We start from the raw sequence: 18246 nt of genomic DNA on the forward strand, positions 1-18246 counted from the left end.
ACAGGTGTTTCTATGCTGTGACAATTGACATTTGAAATTAGCCAGCTCCCCCCTGTCAAAGACCCTGACTAACTGTCACCCTGCACCCCTGCTTCACCTTTCTTTAGAGGTTGGATGCTTGGGGATTCTGTTGCGATTCCATTGCTTCAGGCAGCAGTAAAGGGCTGTCTCCCAGGAAAAGTGAGGTCAAAGATAAGGTTAGGTGCACATAAGGCTGCCAAAGGTAGGGCAGCTCCCAGCACATCCAATGACAGAATTTAATAAAGACAGCACCTCTTAGGTTGTCCTTTGCTTTTTGTCCAAATGACCAGGGACAGCCTTAGAGCTTAATTGACTGTAAAGGACCCGAGTCAACACAAGTCTAAAGTAAAGCTTGAACTCAACTCTGCCACTGCACCCCCAAAACACACAAAACAGTACTAACCCTCAGTCGTAAAAACCATGTTTTGTTCCACCATTCTATAGTCTGATAGATGATTTTATCAGCATGATCCTAAACAATCTGTACTCCTGTGATACGGTAGTCAAGCCCTTAGTGTTTGAATCAGCTTCAATGTCATCACATTAATAATACCTCTTTCTCTTCTTTTTTTTTGCCTTTGAGATACGGGAAGTCTGGAGGGGTCTTTCTTCATTTCCTGCAGGGAAGAATTCTYCCTTGCCTCAGAATTTATTATAAAAACCTCTCTCTAATCTCCTAGCCTAAAATCACCATACATTTTTCTTTTCTTCTACAGGTCTTTTCTGTCATTTGCAGAGWCCTGTAATTATGTCTTCTCCAGAGATTCTTTTACAAACTGTTCTTCATCCAGGTGAATATAAAATCCCTTGCACAAATTATCCTAGAAGGTGGGGAGAAAAGAGCCCGAGTTGCTATTTCTGTCTCCTGATACAAGAGAYGCCATTTCTAGAAACAGTCACCAGTTTCAGAAACCACTCCAGAGACTGGAGTATTTTCCCTTTTGCTAGGGACAATCTGAAGGCTACACTTGACCAGTGGGTCCTATATGCTCAGTACGTAGCCAATTACCATTTAAAACAGAGATGTATTTGCAGAAAAAATGCAGGCAGGATTCTGTCCCCTGTCTCCTCTCAGCACATGAAACAGTAAACAAAAAATGCCCCTCATAAAACAATCAATATTTCCAAAGTTTCGAAAATTCTCATGTTCTAACTCTGGTATAAACTAGAGAAGTGTAACTGCAGCTCTAGCAAAGTATCGTGGTCCCCAAGATAAGACCCTTGATAGACTGTTTGGGGGAAATTATTTCCTTTCACTCWCATTTTTGTCACTGTCTGCAAAGTAGAAAATTAAAAAGCATAATCCATCTCCAAACATTATTTCCAGGTTCAGCCTGAATCAGGATTTGGAGAAAATGTTCTTCTCCTTAATGAAGCTGCTCTAGCAGTTGCATGCTTTATGCTACTTTCCATTCTGACAGTTAGTGGGCACTGGATTTTTTTTCCTCCTCTCTTTACTTTCTGTGTGATTGATTGAGAAACCTCCTGCCTGGATGGCATCAATTCACCATAATCTCTGCTGCCTATTAGGCAGTTTAATTCCAGCATCTCATTTTTTATTTTTGAGTCATGAATGTAATCAGTGCAGCCCAGATCCTGGATACTTGTGAGAGAAAACTGTCAAAGGCACCAGCCATTTTTCTTCACATTTGATGAGTTACCAGTTGTGGCAGCACTTAAAGACTTCCATCTCCTTTTATTCCTGAGTACCTGACAAAYGCAGCGTTTCTAAGGACAGAGCAGAGAGGCTTTGTAGTTGCTAGGGTTTTGCTGTTTCTTTTTTWAAAAAACACTGATCTTGTTAGATCTTTGCTAGTGTTGCCATACTTCACTAACCCTTTGTCAGCCTGGCTCCTACGAAGGATCTCCTGGGAATGGTTCTGGTTTTTATTCATCCCAGGACTGAGATAATTAGACAATCTATCAACAGTGYGGCTAGCTGGGTTGTGATGTTTTCTCGTTATCTTGACCTTAATGTGTTGGATGCTCTAAGCTATGACAGATATGGCAGCCATAACCATTCCCTCAAGGTTATGGACAGCTTTGTGCTCCCAAGACAAGAACAACAGAAACATTAACACTCTTCAAATTACCCAGTCCTCTACCATCTATCTGCAGTTCATCTAAAGAACCCTGGTTTGTACTGGTGTTTGACCTGCTGTGTCAAGTACCAATGCAGTAAGAGAAGAAACGTCTGTCTCAAAGTCAGTTTCTCTAGCTCCTTCAGCTGATTTTATCCTCTTCCCAGATTATCAGAATCTGTATCGAGATCTCAGTATTGAGAACTCAGGCATTGAGAAGAAATGTGGGATCTTTAATAGCTCCATGATGGCTACTTATTATGGAACTCTCTCACACTTTTGCCTTTCTATCTAAAAACAAAAAGCCCTTTTAACTCCTCAGTGAGTGAACATGAAAGACAATAAAGTACATTTGAAAATGGACGCATACTTCAGAAGACTCAGTATCTTAGCTCAGAGCTAAGAGTGAAGGAGRCAGGAGCTCTTCTGCAGCAGTGCATCTCCTGCAGCAAGTCACCAAAGCAGCTGGAAACCCAGTTTTTCACGGGAACTAACTTTCCTTTCACAATGGAAGAGCAGAGACTGCTTACACAGCTCAGAGATTGGTGCCACACTTACACTTTAGCATCAATGCTTCACAGGTGATTGGTGTGTATATGTTTTTCTCTGCCCTAGTGATGGTGGATGGGCAGGCTGTAAGAACTAATTAGGTTCTGCACAAGCAAAAACATCCCTGGATGTTCTGAAATTAAAATGACCACGTTGACATCCCTGGGGATTATGTTGGGCTATTAGAAATAAGAATATCCCTGGATGAAGGAATAGGATGTACCCTCAGCAAGCTTGCTGATGACTCTAAACAGAGGGAAGTGGCTGGTACACCTAAAGGTTACACTGCCATTCAGAGGATCTTTGAGAGAAATGTAATGAGAGCAAGTGCAGAGTCCTGCACCTGGGCAGGAATAACCCCAAGCACCAGCACAGGCTGGGAACTGATCTCCTAGAGTTGTCAGTGTGCCCTTGCTGCCAGGGAGTCAATCCACTGTGGAGTACATCAGGAATAGTGTGGCCAGTCGGTTGAGAGAGGTGATCCTGTCCCTCTCCTTGGCACTAGTGAGGCCACATCCCGAGTGTGGCATCCAGTCCTGGTCTACTCAGTACCAGAGAGACAAAGAGCTGCTGGAGAGGGTCCTGCRAGGCCAACAAAGATGGTGAGRGGTCTGGAGCATCTCTTCTGAGGAGTGACTGAAGAAGCTAGGCCTGGAGACTGAGAGGGGATCTCATCAATGCATATAAATATCTCCAAGACGGGTGCCAAGAGGATGGTGACAGMCTTTTTCCAGTGATGCCCACCAACAGGACAGGAAGCAATGGCCATAAACCAAAGCACAAGAAGTTTCACCTCAGCATAAGGAAGAATTTCTCTACACTGAGGGTGGCAGAGCACTGGCACAGACTGCCCAGGGAGKTCATGGGGTCTCCCTCTCTGGAGACATTCAGAACCCACCTGGACATGTTCCTGTGTCACCTGTTCTAGGTGACTCTGCTTCAGGAGGGGGATTGGGCAGTTGAYCTGCAGAGGTCCTTTCTTTGATTCTGTGAAATTCTGCAGAACAATAGATCCCACTGAAGTTAATATCAGATGCAAGCGCTCAGTTGTGGGGGTAAGTGTAAATCAGAGCCCAACAGCCTGGTGTTCAACTCTGGATTTTGTACCAGATCAACAGCACAAGTTCATTTTAAAGCAGATTATTTTCTCCTTCAAACTAGGAGAAGACTCAGCTAACAAAAGTAGTTGAATTCATCGCTGCTTCTCTCCATGTCAGTACAATCTCATCAACAGCACCAGGAGGACATGTTTTATTGCTGGTGGAAACCAGACACATAAAAATGTACCAAAATAAGAAAGTGAAGTAGAAGCTGTCTTAAGCATGCTTAATAAGCTATTCAATCATGTTGTGTCTCTGAATTTAAGCCTCCCTCTTATTTAAAACCATCAGTTTGAACATCCTATTTGTGGAGTTTGCTCAAGACAGTCTGGTTTTCTCCACGCCCTTACATTTCTGGGAAATTTGCAATGGCTTTGTGAATTACTGCAGTCGTATATGATATATTGTATATTTTATGAATTGCTTAGTACAATCTGAGCATACTTAATATGGGTAATAAAAGTATACACTGTCTTTTTTGTGTAACTTATCAAATAATTCATAAATAAATAAATCATATAAAAGCAAATACAATTTTTGAACTATCGTTAAATGCTCCAYATTTAAAACAAATGTTGGTGAAAAAATATTAAAAGCTGAGATCTAGAAATTGAAGAGGCACCATGAAAATGAAAATCTCATTTCTCCCTGAAAATCTAGTGCCTGTTATAGTTACAATAAACTCCTAAAATTACTGTAGGTGAAAGAAGGATGTCTTCTATTTCCTGCAGTTTGTTACATTGTGCATTTGACAGCATATTGTGCATAGTCATTTAATAAATCAATTTCTACTCTGCTGAGAATATTTTTATCAATGCCAAGAAAAGAATAAAACAACACAAAAAGTATATGTTTTTCAGAAGACGTTTGTAAATAATTTCCAAGACTTGTTAGCTGCTGCTGATCAAGAGAAACCATTGGATCTCTATTGATTATTGCCTCAGAGTCTGGTCTACCTTCTAATAAATAGTGTTATTAAAATCACATTATATCAGAAACTATCTTTTCAATTCTGTAACATCTCTTTAATGTTTTGTTGCTATTTGGCAAGCTGAGTGGCACATAAGAATAAAACCAAGGATGATTCTGAAGGGAAGTACTGGCACATCTGTTGCTTTTTCCTTTAGCCTTTGTCTCTGGTCTCTGGAAGAGACTTCAAGTCTTCAAAGYCTTCAAGAGAGCAGATGGCAAAGGCAGGGACTGGGACAATGAAGAACCACCTGCYGYAGGAGATGATCAAGACCACTGCCTTGTTCCTTCTGCTCTTTTGAAGACTTTGSATATCATTCATGGTCTCCAGCTGATATTCGAGGTGGTGTGTTCCCTTCCCACAGGGCTTATATCCTATCCACCATCCACACAGGGATGTCTCAGACACAGCAGAGACATATTAAAGCCCCTAAACTGAGGTGACTCCATTGTAGACAGGTTTCAATTTCTCTCCACAGCTCAAAATGATGAAACCTGTAAAGGAGACTGCGAGAGCCACTGGTGGGTAGCACATTACCCACGATAGGACAGTACACTCCTGTCATTCACCACAGAAAGGAAAATTAATTTATATTTTCTCCCCTGCTTTGTCTCCTTCTTTTTTAAAAGTTTTCYATAACTTTTGTCTTGCACCTTCCACACATTCTCAGGTATCAAARCTTCCCACGGTCGGGTTGTGACATGAAAGGTGTTTTATCATTCCTAAGGATTCATSTTACGTGGGACTTCCCTCCAAGTTCAGCTGTATCCATGATACTGCAGGAGACAGTCACTATTCTGATTTAAGAAAAAAAAAAACCCACGTCACTCAATAGAGAGCAAATAAACCTTATAGAGAGGCCACTATTTCAGTGTGACACTATATCTGCAGGAACATATTTCCCAGCTCGCTATTGAAATTCTATCATCTGAATAGGAGAGGTACAAATGAGATGGAAGGAAAAACAAATCTTTTCKATTGAGCCTCATTTTTCACTTCAAAAGTATAATGGTTGACTGTGATCCCTGACAGACAGATCATTACCCCAAAGTGCAATRTATCTTCAGCTCTCAAGTCAAAGTACTTACAGTGCAGAAGCTCATGTTGTGGTTTAACCCTAGCCAGCAGCTCAGCACCACACAACTGCTTGCTCATTCCCTGTCTCCAAGCAGGATAGAGGGAACAAAATTGGAAGGGTAAAAGCAAGTAAACTCATGGGTTGAGATAAGAAGAATTTATCAATTGAAATAAATAATCCCCAAACAATGGTCCCCAGACAACCAACTCTCCAGCTTCTTGCTGAGCATGATGCCATATGRTATGGAATATCCCTTGGGTCAGTTGGGATCTGCTGTCTCAGCTCTGTCCAATCCCAGGTCCTTGTGCACTCCCAACCTCTTCTCTGGGACAGGTACTCATGAGAAGCTGTTTATTACAAATATTCTGAGTGTGTGAAGCTTTTTCTGTGTTATCGTGAACCGTAAGCATCAATATCACTGTGATTGGATGTGATTCACTAGGAATGTCTGATGAAGTCTGATTATTCAGTTATGGTATTTATTAAACTAACAATAATCCTTTTTCCATACGTAGAGAATATGTTCCCTATAGATCCCAGGCCAAATTCTCATTAGAACAGCAGGAATGGAAACAAAATTTAGACATACAGAGGAACATTGTRTATTGACAGGATTTCTGAATCGTCAATGAAGCAGTTGCTGCGGCTGACTGGCTGGATCACCTCAGTAGCCAAAGCTCAGCAGCATTTGTGTGCTGAGAAGCTGCCTGCAGGCACAGTGTTTCAAKGGAGAGGCACAGGGAGAGACACCCAGCCAGGGATGCTCTCAGGGAGGCATCAGCTACCCAGGTTTCTCCAGCAGTGGGTCAGAAAGGAAGGGCAGGACAGAGTTTGGGTAGGGAACAGGCAGATCACAAATTTTCTTTGTAGTGCCCTGTACAAGCCACTGAGAGTGGCAAAGCCCTGAGAAAAGCTTTCTGGACAAGAACTTTTCCATCATCCCTGTGCAAAGCCACTCCATTCCCTGGAGARCCCTCTAACATAAATGCTTTGGCTGACACTCTGCAAGAATTCTCCCTCCTTTTTCATCAGTATTTCCTTTAATAAAGTTTCAGTTACYGGTGTATAAATCAAACACATAGGGAATATTAGTCCCATCCTTATAAAGAACAATTTACTGTAATCTGTTTTTCTGAAAGTTTGGTACATGATGGTTTGTTGCCTGTTCCTGTGCAAATAATACAGTAAATCACCCGACWGAGCAGCAATTTCTCAGTGCTGTCTTTGTATTTTACSTGTGCTGGGGCAGGGCTTTTTCACYCACAWTATTGTTTTCAGSSCTGTGTAGTGAGTYTGCAGAATGACTRCTTGAGTCTGCATCCACAGTGAGTTCTGCTSAARCCCTCTYTGCCCTGATTCCCTGGTGGGAAGGACAAGCTGCTCCCCTCTGTAAGGACACAAGAACCCATCATATGGATAGCGACTTTATAAATGTTTGCCGATTGTGGTGTAAAAATCGTCACAGTCTTACCCTGCAGCCATCTGCCTCTSCCTCTGCAACACAAAGCCATGATTCTTCTCACTCACTTTGGCAAGATGCTCCTGTGCCAACTCTGTCAACCTCTGGAAATAAGAAAAAACAGCCTGAAGGACCCCTGCAGCATGCTCAGTGCCCTGGGCTCGGTGTTCCTCCAGGGGCTTCATAAAATAAATGACATCTACAGGGTCCTGAGTCCAGGAGACATTTTTTTGATTTTGGTTGGTGCAGCTAATGCAGTGGAGAAGGTGAAGGACTAGAGTAGAGTAATTTGGTTTTGGTGAGAAACAGGGAGATCCATTACTCTTTTATTCATTAATAAACAGGCAAATAACTTTAAAATACAGCTGAATCAATATTTTGAGGGTCTATAGCAGGGTTGGTTGTTTTGGTTTTTTTTTCCTGTAATACTGGTAGTATAAACAGCACTGTAAAAAAGTCAGTCATTTAGACATGTATTTGACTGATCTATTGGCCTGAAACCACACATCATTTACACTTTACCAAATTACCCAGAGTCTTCAGCAACCAAACTATATTACCACAGAGGAAAACATGATGCTTCCATCCTTTCTTTTTATTTAAACCTCTATTCCTTCTGGAAAGTGCACTCTGTATTTCACTGTAACCTCAATTCTATTCATCCCTGCACCAAATGCTTGTTTTCCTTTTTATCATATAATACACTCTTTAGTATGTTTTAGCTTTCTTGTATAAAGTCATTTTAAGGTTCCACGAAAGGCCTATGCATGCAAAAATTACATGATTAAGGTTTTTCATTACAGATGTTATAAACCTTTTAAGTGCCTGCTCAAGTCTAAGGACAAAATATAATGGCAGCCAAAAGGGAGTGTATAAAAAATTGTTATCTGGAGTTAACTCTGTGTGTCCATTTTGCAGTTTCTGTTTGGTTCATCACACACCACTCCACTAGAAATTGCTGGAAACAAACCTTTTAAATATAGAGACTTCCTAGATATCAGCCTTTGGTTTAAATTATTCTAACAAACACCTTCATACCTGAATCCTCCTTCTCCCTTATTTGCAATACAATATCACATTGAGTGGAGGGAAGGAGAAAAATAGCAGAAGAAAAATATTTGGAAGAGTAAACAAGGACAAGACACCCAGATAAAGGCATCAGCGTGTCCTCAAATGTCCATCACTACAACTTCTTACCTGGCAGCAAAGAAATAAAACATTTAACAGTAAGAGGGAGATGAAGCAGGCAGGACCAAAACCTATGGCAAAAAATGAAAGAAATTATTTGATGGTGTATTTCTAAAAGGTTTGCTAAAGAGAAGCAAGTCAGGAGACAACTAAGAAGCATCAGTCAGAAGACAACTAATAAGCAAGCCAACAGAAAGAAAATGAAGAGTTGGTAACTGTGAGGGGAATAAGAGGGGCAGCGCTGATCTCTTCTCTGTGGTGACCAGTGGCAGGATTTGAGGGGAYGGCCTGAAGCTGTGTCAGGAAGGGTTTAGGTTGAATGTTAATAAAATGCTCTTCCTCCAGAGGTTGGTTGGGCACTGGAACAGGGTCCACAAGGAAGTGATCACAGTACCAAGCCTGACAGAGATCACCAAGTGTTTCCAATCCAGTCTCAGGCACATGCTCTGATTTTTGGGGTCGTCCTTTTCCTTGGAAAAGTCAGGAGTTGGGCTCCATGATCTTTGTTCCTACCCACACAGTGTATTTTATGATTCAGGGATTCTATGACTGTAAAAGAGCAAACTACATTCTGAATATGTCACTCATGCAAAATTCAACACTGACTTCAGGAAACCTTAAGCAAACTAAGTGTGGATGTTAAATTAAGTTACTCTATACAAAGTCTTCGACGCTGGATCCCTTCTGAACATATGTGCAATCCTTCTCGACACCCTCAGACACAGGGTTATTTGTTATGTTCTGGACTTAATTTTCAATTTTTTTTGGTCACAAAATCATTTTCAGGATCATTGGATCCAGAGTCATTCACAGAGGTCCATATTCAACTCACGATTGAGTTCAATCATACCAAACTAAGAACAACACAGTGCCAGAAGACTGCAGTGCCGTCAGTGACAACAAACAAGCTGCTGCTTACTGATCCTACCTGCYCTGTGGGTTTTGCCCTTTTACACGACCATGCTGCATGGTTGAGCCATGGCAGAATGCTGTCAGCCTTCATGGACTCCAATGTGGTAACCCAAGCTACAGCTCTGAGACACAAATGCATCCACCGGTGTTTGGATGGGCGAGTCTTGCTGAGAAACCATGAAGGTATTTAGATAACAGATATCAAACAGAATTCAGTGACACTTCGAGGACTGAATAATTGCGTTAAAGTAGTGCTTTGTCCTGTTTATATATCTCATTAGACTTTCTTTCAGCTCTTGACCTGCCTGCCTACACTTCACTGTAGTTCCATCTAAACACCATTTCCTTTCAGTCCTTCAGACAGATTTACACCTGTCCAACTTGAGCCAGGCAAAGTGTCCCCTTGCTAGATGAAAAATCTGGCTCCTTTAACAACACGTTAAAAATGTCTTCAGTTCTCTAATGATTTTTGGTTTTCATCTGAAAACAAGTCCAAATTCATCAGGATCTATCTGGCAGTTATGTGTTTCAGCCTGAGCACAATGTGCTGGCTGAAGTTACACTACAGTGATAGAAAGAAGAAATATAACTACACTGCTCTGAAACATGCCACCTCTGAACATGAAACTCTGAATAACTCTRGCCTCTTTTTACTGGTTTATTATATTGTGAAATTACCTGCAAACACCTTCAAGCATGATGCATTTCTTTTGCTTTATCTTGCCAGTGAGCCAAGCTGTTTCACACTATTCTTCCTGTAATACAGTCTTGCAAATTTACAAATTGGGATTAGTAATCYGATGTCTAAAGAATCTCGTAATCTATGTACTCTCATAAACCAATTGGTTTAAATGGTGTTATGACAGTTCAAGCTGGCTGAGAATCTAWTCTAAAATATAGCAGTGCATGCCCCTGATACCAATCAAGATAAAGATTGCCATGGGACAAATAATTCTTCATGTGCTTTTCTGAAAAGAAAAYTTCACTCCAGCATCAGAAGTTCCCAGCAAAAAAGAATTTGTAGTGAGTTTACTCCTTAGACATCATTTCTTTCTCTGAGATAAAAACAAAGTCTGTCTGTTCCTGTATTTTTCATTTTTGTATGTTTCTCTTGATTTTACAGCAGTCATGCTTTTCAGCAAGACATGAAATTCACAGATCTGAGTCTAGTCAGAATTCCACCCTGTGCTTTACAAGCACACATTGCTTATAAACACGTCCATGAACAAGCCACTCGGTGTGTGTGATTATGTCTGATCTTTGATACCAATATAATCATATTCTCTGAAAAAAAAATATGGAACTAATTGTGCTATGCTTTAATCTATACCCTGCTCATGTGTTCTCCCATGTACATGCATTTCTCCTGCTGCATACTGCTTTTATAAACAGTTTTTATAAATTTTCTTTCCTGGTTATAGGAACAAATATTCCACAAATCTGGAACCACAGACACCACTTCTATTTTTCCTGTTCAGAATGGAGTTTATGAAATAGGCTTTGATATGATTTCATTTCTCTTTCTCACAGCCAGACTTGTGCAGCTCCAATTTTCCCATGACTGAGGTTTTGCCAATGAATAAGGTATCCCTGCTTTCAAGACACTTGCAAAAAGAACATATAATCAGAACAAGACATGTGCATTTGGGGAAACTGAAAGAAAGACAACCAGGATGATAAAAACTGCTAGTAGAACAGTAGCAAAAAAAATGTCTTTTTCATGAAAAATGCTTGATTTCCCAAGCAGTCCATAATGGTATGGAAATGTCCTTAAGTGCTTAAATCTAGGTGTAGGTTACACAACATTTCAATAGAGAGCTCAACTTTTGCTGAAAAACCAGCATGACTTACAAAACACYACCCTAGACTCCTTTGTAGTCCTTTAACATTTTCTTCAACATCTGCCTTGAGCTAGAGCAAAAAAAATCTCTTTTCTGTTTCCCGCTTTCCCTTCTGTAAAAACAGGGGCAATRGTCCACAAACTATTCACAAGAAGTGCAGTTTTGGCACTGTAGTTCTGAATGCTCTGTTTTACATTGATCTGACAGGACTGTGGGGTTCTAAGATGCTGTAAATTTAGCCTTAAACCTCTGTCAAATTACCTTTATAAAAATAACAGACCAGCCAAGAATCTCTTCCTACAGGGTATCAAGTGTTCCCARGGTAGGGTGAGAAAGGAGAGGAGTTGTGCAGTCATTGAAGTCTTATGGCTATAAAGGTACTGTTTCTTTAAAGTTAGCACAYCAAAACCAGCCTTCCTCTTTCTTTTTTTCAGTTGAATGTCAGTAGTAAGACTCCAGACTTTCAGCCTAAGTGGAATAGTTTCAGTCCAAGAAAAATCAATTAATGACAACTAATTAGCATTCCGTACAGTCCAGAGCACAGAACTCATTCCTCTTGCAACATTTCTTACAACAGCTTAAGAAAAAATATAGAACATAAGATCAGCATCTGGGAAATGTCACCGAGTCATTTTAAGAAACTCTGAAATTTATTCAGTGATAACTCATGTAGGGACATATCTAGCTAACTTTTATTGTTATGATTCACTCTACTGACTCCTGGAAGTACCTTAATCCTATAGACAGACCAGCTGAGTTCGATGAGATGTTAATTAGTTTGTGTAAAAGTGCTGCAATCCAAGCCCTACTCTGATGTCACTGGGGTGCACTTYAGTGTATGTTATTTTGTTCTTTTCAGATGCCTTATCCATTATGAAATCAATTCCATTTCCCTGGTGTCTGGCATATTGCATTTTGGAAAAAGTAATGTATAAATGCTGTCGAAAGAAACGTAGTTCAAGAAGCCAAATTCTGAACAATTTTTAACTTAAAAGAACAATCCATAAACTCARATTTCCAAAGTAGTCAGAGTAAAGATTAATGAAATATTAAAAATACTTGAAACATCTTGTATTTTGAAGCTATGACCATTTGATTCTAAGACAAACACCCCACAATCAATACAATCTTCATGAATATATTAAACAACTGTTCCAATCCAATTAAATAAGCTCCCAAAACATTTTATTCCAGAAACTGAAGTCATTTAAGCACTAACTTCACAAGCATTTATCACATTTATTAGAATTAATTTGAAGTTTAGARAGAAGGTTTAAAATATCTGGACAATTCATGCTTTTATAAATGCAAAYTACTGGAAACATAGCATAACCTTCATTCCTCATTGCTCAGAGACTGAATAGGACCCTGAGCAAGCTGRTCTAATTGAAGAGGACTCTGCCCATGGCAGAGGGGTTGGAATAAATGATCTTTAAGGTCCTTTCCAACCCAAACTGTTCTAWGAGTCTATGATTCTGATTTTCAAAGCCAGTTTACATCCCATGCTGCATACAGCCCTCTGCTTATTCAAGAATATCTTTCCTTTCTTCTGCACTGTAGAAGAAACCACACACCCGGGACTGTAGAAAGGAGGTATTTGCTGGGATCAGCCTGACCACACTTCTCTGCCACACACCTACATTCATCCTTCAARGCAGAGGAAGGTCATCATCATCATCATCTCTCCACTGTGCTCTGCTCCTGACAGTCATGTCCCTTTGGTTCTGCCATGTGCTTGTGACCTTTTAGCTTTCACACCTGGCAACCTGTCTATGTGTCTCACGGCCCAAGAAAGTTATATTGTCTTTTCCAGGTGAATGAATGAGGTGGCATATTGCAACTGCATACAAGTGGATTTCTGGATTAATATTCCATCTGTAAATTGTCTCAGACCATGCAAGCAAAATTTGAGACTACTGGAACAGGGAAAACTGGTATCTCCCAAGGTCATGCTGACTGTGGTTTTGGTCACTGTCTCTCATGTCCTGGAGCAGATTTTTGCCCTAAAACCTAATCTGACACAATCAATAAGTATTCTCCATTATTTCATTTCCAGCAGAGACTATTCCTCCCATCTCCCTTCGGTCTGGCAGCAGGACTGCATCCCAGTAAGATTAAGAAACTGGAAAAGCTCTCAGATATCTGTGGATCTTTATAAACCTKAGAGAAAAATTGATGCAGGCAAGAAATTTTGTCTCTGAGATCTTGCCATGCTCAGTGTATCCTGACAATCAACTTAATATGATTTATCTGATGCTTCTTCCATGTTTAGCATAATATAAAGAATATGACTGCTACAGCAGAATGTTCATGCTATAGCTCTCTACTCATTTTTCTCCCTGTATGTTATTCTGCTTTCAGAGTAASATTATCACAGTGAACTAATAAGAGATCTGTTTACCTCATAAGAGATTCATGTCTGATGACGCTGAAACATCAGAATTTTTCAGACCAAATTTTCTGACAACACAATACCAAATAAAAACTCTAATGTTAGAAGAAAATGTAGTTCTAATAAACCTGAAATCTATTGTCACTGAGTGATAGCACTTTAAAGCATGATAATATTTTTTTAGAAGAAATAATTGTTTAGTAGTGTTTGACAGAATRCAAACACTAATTACCTTTAAGTTTTTTAATCTTATCCTGATGCTTTTAAAACATATGTGTCTTTTATGCATTATATGACTTTTATGTATAAGATTACAAGTTGCCTGTAAAACAATCCTATTGTGTACAATTTATGCAACTCATTTTTATGATATATATATTAAGTACTTGCTTGACTTTTGTATGGTGTTGTTTTGTTTCTTAGCAATAAAACCAAAGATCTTGAATTACTTTTAGTGAATTTCTATCATACAGAAATATAGGAGTCCAATTGTGTTGATCTGGCTCTTCCCTCTACATGTATTTCTTTGCTGGATTTTTAAAATAATTACTTTCAAGGCTGGACYTTTTTACTAAAATCAGGTGCTAGTCCAGTTATTCAGCCAAAGATCTAAAGCTTTCCTTCCTGCAAAAACATACTTGGGGACGTGTATCCAGGTGATCTGAGCCTTTAACTTTTGGAACAGTATTTTTTCTGGCACCAGTTACGTTTAGCATGYTGTAGAAAGAGATGCATGGGGAAAGCATCAAATGTGCCTGGCGGTCAGATTCATAGTAAGGAGAGTAGAGACATTTGTGACCTACAGCAGAGGGCCATGGCATGTAATCTGTACCACCAAGCCAATCCAGCAGCAAGGGAAGGGCTGAGAGCAACAGAGTTCTTTGTTTCCTGTCCCATTTTCTTTTCCTATGCCTTAGAGATCCTGCAATGCCACTGAGGAGCCATCTCAGAATACAAGTTTTTAATTCAGGTTTGTGCTTCCCCAAGAGTTGAGAGGGAACTCCAAAATCTTTCTGTMTCCCACTATGCAAGTCAGTGAGAGCTTAGCCCTAAAGGGATGTCTTCTCCTGCAGAGCACTGCAAAACTAACACAGAACAGCTTTAAATAAGCTATCTTAGGCACCTGCAGCAGACTATTTCCACACAGAGTGTTTCCCAGTGTGAATTAACGACTGCTTTGGACTGCTGCCAGCTTCTACAGCTCTAATTTAAAACAAGTCTGAATGTTTCTCTACTGCATAGTAATTTCTTCATAGCTGTGAGATAAAAATCCTTTAAGCAATAGATATACSAAGGATCAAGAACTTTCACACCCTAAATGACAGTGAACGCACTAAGTCATCTCTCACCAAAGAGAATTTATATGTCATCTGTACAACAGAGGCTATCATTCTTACCTGCGTCAGTGCAGATGAAATCTAGCAAAGATTCAGAAAACAATATTTTTTAYGTCTTATTCTGGTACTTTCAAAACCCAACGTTTTAAATTGCTGTTGGATAGCAAAAGCTCCATGTATATATATCCATCATTAGCATCAGCTTGTTGAGAATCACCATGATAGCACCTCCACTTTACACAGTGAAAGCAACTCTCACAGGACTGRAGTTTCCTTTTTCTCACACTTCTATTCCAAACAAGAACTCTCTGCACCATCATTTTGCAAGCCCTTGTACAGTCGCTCAGGCAGTAACCCTGGAGGGGGATGGAGGGCGAGGGGATGAAAACGTGGTACACAGAACTGAACAGATGATCAGGTCCATTTTTTTTCAATCACAGGCAGACGTGGTGTGCAAATGCCTCCCATGACAGGGTCTTCCTACAGCAATGTATCTTCCTACAGCAATGTATCCTACAGCCAATGTATCTTGGTTACTGGAAGGGCAAAATCTTCAGCTGACCTTCAGCAGCCCTGGTTTTTTTACATGTGCAGGGTGAGTACAGGGTATGAATAAAAGTGTAGCCAAAATTTTCATTTGCTTACTTGAGTTAAGCACAACTGATGATAATTTTCAGCACAAAACCACAACAATTTTATTTATAACTCAAATTTGAATTAAAGAAGATTAGACCTTCTCTTCCTCTACAAACAACTGAAAATAATTTCAAGAAGATACTTATCCACCATGTGGTGAGCCTGCATATTCTGGGAGTGGTGTTGGTCAATAATGTCTCACATCTCAGGTTCTGACTCCAGTTTGGGACATTAAACCCCTCTCCAAAGTTGTGTCCTGACCATTGAAGGTTCCTCAKCAGCATTTCTGTAGTTGCAGCTCCATATATTTCTGCTGCACAACTGGAACACTAAGAAGTTAACACCAAGAAGGTTGGGATGAACTTCTGTATTTAGTTCAACCATTCCTACTTAGAATAACTCCTGATGAACTCCAACTCCTCCTGGCACAATTCTCCTGAAAATATATAGGTGCAACTTACATTTTTTGGGCTTGCATGGTCCTGAGAGCTTCTGAAGCCTCTGAGCTTGACATCACATTTATGCTTCTCTCATCCAAAATCTGGCTGAACTTCATGGTGCTTATCCCCCTTATCTRCCCATGTGATAGATAAATTTAACCTAACCAGCTCCAGGAAAGATCTTGGACCATCCTTTCTGCCCTTGACCAGCTTCAAAGGCTTTCTGGTAGATAGATTGCATTAAAATGGCCAGCCTGGATGCTGTTCCTGTCTAATAGATCACATGTCACTGAGAAGTTCCTGCTCACGAGAGGCTGGTGAATTATCACAAGCTCAGGGAACCACACAAAGGCRCTTCACTCTGCCTCCAACACGCACTGACCAGTGGAGTGAATTCCCTAACTATTTCATAGTTCAATGTCTGGGAGCAGCCATCTGCTGCAGGGAGTTCCTGAAGCAGCTCAGAGCACTAAAGATTGCTCAAACCCYCCTAATACTTTGGGTAATCTCTGCTTAGCTGATGCATGCTCTGCTTATTTGCCTGAGCCTTTTCCATTAATCCTTTTTCACAGTTTGGAGAATTTCTGCTATATCAGCACAAAATCTTATCTCAGTCACTAAAAACATGCCATTTCCTCAGGCAAATRCCTTTGGGACTGAATCTGTCTACTCCCTATTGCACCCCCACGGGCACTTAGGTCTTTCCTTAGGTGTGATGCTCAGTGTTGTTTATAGTGCTTTAGGTGCAGTCTAACTACTTTATCTAMAATAATACTATCTTTCCTGATTTATATTGTACTCCTGGCAATTCTGGTTGCCTTCTCCAATACAGAAGCACAGTGGGTTGAAGGCCATGGGGAGTATCTCTATAATAACTCCCCAGATTTATTAAGAACTCCCAGGAACAGGCTGCAGTGACATTCTGTTTGTTACCTCATTGGATTCTTTGCTATTTTACATCGTCTCTTAGAAAAAGGCATTTAAATTATTTAAATCCTCTGTGTCGAGCTTCATTGTTCTTCATTATTTGTTGTATTTCCTGCATTAGTATCATATCCACACCTGAAAATTCAATTCTCAGTAGTATTAGGCAAACCATTAAAAATAACAGAAAGCTSAGGAAGATACATTGATTCTAGTGATCCTTTATGCTTTCCATTTGCAGTAAATCTGTCCCATCCTTTCCTACACAGGACTTTTATTTTGTTGAGCAAATGTTCTTTCTTCTTCCAAGGCTTATGCATTACAACAATTCATTCTGTTCTTGCCTGTAGCTATTTTTTTTCCCATGGCAGAATTTTTTATTCTACAGCAAGACAGAGGCAATGGTTTAAGCAATGTTCATCAAAATATGTATTTGGAACATGCAATAACCCCTCACTGATACTGGAACAGTGAGGCTTTTAATCCATCTATTTAAAAAAGTATTTAAYGCATGTATTATAGTGGCAGAATACTTTGCAAAACACTATGATTTATTTTAAATAATATATCCATGTAAGTTGCTGCAGCATATTAAAGCTGAAAAAGAATTCAAAAATTAAACTTCAAACTTCAAAGCAAAATTTTATAAAAATTTTGCAAGTAAGTTAGGGAAGCAGTTATGTGTTTGGAAACAGAGTGATTCTCACATAGGATGGTTTTCCCAACTAATGCCACTACTTGCCATGACCAATACACAAGAAAACCTAGGAGACATGAGCTGAAAGGAAGATACAAGATGTCACAATGAGGGACCAGCTTTTTAGAAAACTGAAATGCTTTTAAAACCTGTCTTAACAGAAAYATGAGCCAATAAATTATCCATTAAGATATTAACTTTTTTTAATGTTACCAAAACACTGAATCTGGTATCCCCTAGGAGATCAGTTAAAAATGCATTTGTTAACATATAATTAACTCTAGTCTATTCCTTCCTGCCTTTATGTATTTGTGGGAGTCAGACTGTAATTCAGTATATTAGGGACCAGAAGAACAGGACCCTATTTGTAGTTGTGGCTGTCCATCCTCCYAAACCAGGGTCCYCTCCAGGACAGGCCAYTCATTTGCTGCTAATGTCAAAGACATTTGCCTTCATCTTCAGAACGACTAAAAATCAAGCCAAATTATGTTAAAGCTGAAATTAACGTCTTAGAATCACTACAATATTTGTGCTGTGCAGGAGATGATGCAGAGCTGAGTACACAATATGAATTATGTAAGTGCTAGCCAGATCAGCCCCAGGACAAGTTTTCAGTGGGAA

The sequence above is a fragment of the Malurus melanocephalus genome, unplaced genomic scaffold, assembly GCF_030028575.1.
Source record: "Malurus melanocephalus ecotype Western Australia unplaced genomic scaffold, MMel_1.1 scaffold_213, whole genome shotgun sequence".
Lineage (NCBI taxonomy): Eukaryota > Metazoa > Chordata > Aves > Passeriformes > Maluridae > Malurus > Malurus melanocephalus.